The sequence below is a fragment of the Carlito syrichta genome, unplaced genomic scaffold (assembly GCF_000164805.1).
Source record: "Carlito syrichta isolate Samal-C Ts95f unplaced genomic scaffold, Tarsius_syrichta-2.0.1 Scaffold315142, whole genome shotgun sequence".
NCBI lineage: Eukaryota > Metazoa > Chordata > Mammalia > Primates > Tarsiidae > Carlito > Carlito syrichta.
This window is the reverse complement of record NW_007259238.1, coordinates 1,059,754-1,064,784: the sequence shown is the minus strand read 5'-3', so window position 1 is coordinate 1,064,784 and position 5,031 is coordinate 1,059,754.

Here is a 5,031-nt window from a genome sequence, read left to right as displayed (position 1 = left end):
GCGGGCTCAGGCAATCCACTCACCTCAGCCTCCCAAAGGTGCGGGATTACAGGCTGATCCACCGAGCCCGGCTAGATCCTCTGGTCTTTAGGTCATCTTTCCCCACCCCACCACAAACCATCATTTAATTTAATTTAATTTAATTTATTTCAGTAGAGATGAGGTCTTGCTATGTTGCTCAGGCTGGTCTTGAACTCTGGGCTCACAATCCTCTCAACTCGGCCTCCCAAAGTGTTGACCTCTGTGCCCGCTGAGGCCGTCTTCACATGGTTCCTCCTGCAGACACTTGGTGTGTTCTATTGTCCATGTATATAAACAAGTCTTTTTTTGTTAAATTTAAAGATATAGTTTATTTAAAAGTAAATTAGAGAAAGAGAAGGGAGAGAGAAGATTCACTTCCCCAAGGTGGAATTCACTTCCCCAAAGCCAGGAAGTATGGTGACAGCCATAGCTCAAAGAGCACATGGCCTCACCAGAGTCTAGCAAGGCAATGGCTCATGTATATAAATAACTCTTACCAAAGCCCTGTTCTGAATGAGTTCTCCTAGGGGCTTGTACTGGTGGTGAGACCTCAGGGCTGGCGGGGAGGGTGCAGCCTGTAAGCTCCCAGTAGAAAGTCATGGGCCAAGCCGGGCTCGGTGGCTCAGCCTGTAATCCCGCGCCTTTGGGAGGCTGAGGTGAATGGATTGCCTGAGCCCGCGGGTTCGAGACCTGCCTGGGCAGGCGAGACCTCATCTCTACAATAAAATCAAAAAATTAGCCGGGCGTGGTAGCGAGCGCCTGTAATTCCAGCTACTTGGAAGGCTGAGACGGAAGGATCGCCGGAGCCCAGCAGGTCGAGGCTGCGGTGGCCGGGAGCGGCCACTGCACTCCAGTCTGGGCGACAGAGTGAGATTCCAACTCAAAAAAAAAAAAAAAATAAGAAAATCATGGGCCTGGATCATACCTGCACCTTCCTCACATCCTCCCTGAGTAACCTGGGCTGGGCTGGTTGGGCTGTGGAGCTTGCACATAGGCAGAAAGGCAGAAAAGGAGGACTGGGAGGCATTCACCTCAGTCTTAGCACTTTGGGGCCCTGTCACACTAAGCAAGGACTCTCAAGGCCAGCGAACCGCCTCTGCAGGGCCTGCACACCAGCACCCAGCACGTGAGGAAGATGTCCTTCAAGCCTGCTTGCTGGGCTTTGACACAATCCTTTCCCTTAAGGGGTGACCTGGAGACTGCTTTTAAGCCTGATTCACCTGGCAAGAATATTGCAAGAGGAAGAATCGCACTGGATTCTCCCTTGGCCCAGGCCCTGCATCCTGAGATAATTCTGTGTCCTGTCACTGTTGCCCCGGGGCCAAGGCAAGGCCTAAAAATGGAAGCAGTAGTGAGGCCCACGGTCATTTGCTGTCTCCCTCGATCCAGGCAGGGTAAGGGATCCGTTCAGGCCAGGCCCAGTGCCTGGAGCCATATATAGCAGAGGAGTCTCTTCACCCACTGTCCTCCCTGGTGAGGCAGTGAGAGGGGTCCTGTGAGCAGCGGCTCTCTGGAGGCACCTGACCTGTTCCTCAAGGCCCACTGTAGCCCTTCCTCTGGGAAGTCTTCCTCAACCACCCTACCCTTTTTGAATGGCTTGCACACCCTTACACTAGAGTGGCCTATTTCAGGCCCTGATTTTGTTGAAAGGTTTGTGTGCCTTTGCTTCTCTCCGCGGGATTATTTCCCCTAGGCAGGTACCATATCCGTGTCCCTCTCATACCCAGCCCCTGCCCTCAGCTCCAGCAGGGACACAAGGACTCTTGTGTATTGTGACCAACTGGGGAAGCAGCTAGGGGCACAGGTCCGTCTTTTGACTCAGGAAACCTGCCTGTAGGCATAGTTCCCAGCCCTCAAAGAGTCCCAGGGAAGGTGGCAGGGCCTCTTATTCCCCCAGCCCAGGCCCAGGCCAAGCCATGGCCCTTTGCCTTTCAAAGGGCAGGGATGGCAGTGAGCTAGGCAAGCTGTAGTGCTCCCTGCCCCTCCTCCCCTCCTCCTACCCATCTGCCCTGGGCATGTGCACTCTCAGCACATGGGTGCCCTGCAGGCCTGCCCTCAGGGACGTGGTGGGGTATGGGGAGGGGCTTATGATGGGACAGGTCACGCAGATAGCGTTCAAGGCCTTGCCGTTGCCATCTGTGAATTATGGCCATTCCGACAGGAGAGGAGGGGCTGTGTGGGGATGGAGGACTACGTGTTCATCTGTGGCTGATGTCAGAGGCTGCCACTGACGGGGGGAGAGGGTGCTGGCTGACCTCCCCCAGGGCCAAGGCTCTCTTCCTCATCTTTTCAAGCAGATGACTTGTTAACTCTCACTATCCCTCTGAGTAGTAAGGTGGGGAGAGAGGTCTGGGAGCTTCCCCTGGTTCTAGAAGTCTCTGTACCTGGCTCTGCTCTTTGATGAAGGCAGAACTTTCCAGAAAGGAGACCTGATGGACACAGTGGGTCAGGTGGGAGGTTGGGGGTGGATAACCAAGGACCTGTCTCAGGAGGGGTAGAGTGCGGGAGAGGAAGGCCCAGGCTCAGGGGAGGGAGGTGGGGCTCTGCCGCAGGAAAGGGACTCCACTCACTAATTCATTCAACAGTTCTTTATGAACACCCCCTATATGACTTTATGGTTATAACCTTATGAGCCAAACCCTATGGCCCCGTATGGACAGCTGCAGATCTGATGAGGTGTTTTGGAGGCATCGAGGATGGAACCCCTGGTTCCACAGGGAAAGAAGGAGTGTTTCCACCTAAAAAATCGACCGTGCTTTCCCTCTGGGTCCCTCAGGGTCCCTCAGAGACAAGAGGCAGAGGGCATCACGTGGTATCAGATTAAACACCCATTTCTCCCTGTCTCTTGTCTCTGAGGGACCCTGAGGGAGAGAGCAGATGATTTGTTAGGCCATCTGGGAAGGGTGTTTAGGAGTTAGCTAGGTTTATGGTGGTGGTTGGAGACAGAAAGACAATGGGGTGAGGGTATCCCAGGGAGAGCAAGCGGCCAACAGCTTGCAGAAAGGCTCTGGGGATGCAAGCTGGCTGTCTGGGGAGCTTGGGCTGTTCTGTGCAGCTGGGTAGTGTGGAAGGCTTGTAGGGTGTGATGGAGGAGAAGACTGGAAAGAGTCAGGGGTCCAGCCTGGGCAACTTGGCAAGACCTCATCTCTACAATAAATAAATAAAAATTAACTGGGCATGATGGTACGTACCTGTAGTTTCAGCTACTTGGAAGGCTGAGGTGAATGAATTACCTGAGTCCAGCAGGTCGAGGCTGTTGCGGTGGCCGTGAGCATGCCATTGCACTCTAGCCTGACTGACAGAGTGAGATTCCGACTCAAAAAAAAAAGAAAAAAAAAAGACTCAGGGGTCAGAATATGCAGAGGGGAGTGGGAAGATTCCTCTTCAGGCTCCAAGGAGGCAGAGGCTGAGGTCAGGGAGGGGGACCTTGGGTGTGTCTGGGCTCTAGCTTGGAGGAGTTGCAGTAGCTCATGAGTCTTGCTTTAATGGCCTGGTAGTGTCAGGCAGCTGTGAACCAGAGTCAGACAGGCACAGACCACCAATCCTACCCCAACACTAACTGTGGTTGTTGGCAGTTCACTTCTTTCTTTTTTTTCTTTTTCTTTTTTTGTGTGACAGGGTCTTGCTCTGTTGTACAGGCTGGAGTGCAGTGGCACAATTATCGCTCATTGCAGCCTTCAACTCCTGGGCTCAAATAATCCTCCTCAGCCTCCCAAGTAGCTGGGACTATAAACCTGAGCCACCATGCCCAGTCAGCAACTCACTTCTTTAATCTAAATTTCATGATCTGTAAAATAGGGATTATTTTTTCCTTTTTTTGTTTTTTGAGTTGGAGTCTCACTCTGTCGCCCAGGCTAGAGTGCAGTGGCACGCTCATGGCCATCCCAAAATCAACCTGCTGGGCTCCCGTGATCCTTCCACCTCAGTCTTCCAAGTAGCCGGAACTATAGGCGTGCATTACTATGCCTGGTTAATTTTTGATTTATTGTAGAGACAAGATCTCGCCAAGTTGCCCTGGCTGGTCTCGAACTTGTGAGCTCAGGCAATCCACTTGCCTCGGCCTCCCAAAGGACTGGGATTACAGGCTGAGCCTCTTTTTTTTTTTAAATCAGGCAGTACTTTATTCCATAAAACAGAATATGTGTTCCCTATTTTCTTTTTCTTCTCTTAATCCTCTCAGGTTGGTTCTAAGGTTGTTGTTGTTGTTGTTTTTTGAGTTGGAGTCTCACTGCTGCCCAGACTGGAGTGCAGTGGCCGCTTCTGGCCACCGCAGCCTCGACCTGCTGGGCTCTGGCGATCCTTCCTCCTCAGCCTTCCGAGTAGACGGAATTATAGGCATGCGCTACCATGCCCGGCTGATTTTTTGATTTATTGTAGAGATGAGGTCTCGCTGCCCAGGTGGGTCTCGAACCCACGGGTTCAGGCAATCCACTCACCTCAGCCTCCCAAAGGCGCGGGATTACAGGCTGAGCCACCGAACCCGGCTGGTTGTTTTTTTTTATTATTTTTTAAGGCTAGTCAAGTGAAGCAGTGGGAATAAAGATGGAATAAAGAAATCTGTAACTGGTTGTAACTACCACTGTATTTGGATCAGCCAGTTCTAAGATTTAAATGAGATAATACTTCAAGATCCCACAAGATAAAATTCAGATTTCTTAGCACAATCCCAGCTGGACCCTCACGCCCTTACCCTGGATTCTTCCCCAACAGTGCTCAGCGGGCCCCCGAGGCGCTCACGTCAATCGCATGCACACCTTCTCCACCCTCAGGGATGTGGTATTCTCTCCCTGCCAAGGCCTCCCTTTGTGTCCCTTCTCACTCTTCTGGGCCCCCTTGATAAATATTTACCACAGTATCAATAAACCACTTGCCAATTCCCCCTTATTTTACATCTCTGTGAACAAGTACACTTACAGGTAAAAATGTAACTTTACACGGGACTGTATACTCCAGAAAGACCTGAAACCTTTTTTTTTTTTTTTTTGAGTTGGAGTCTCTGTCGCCCAGACT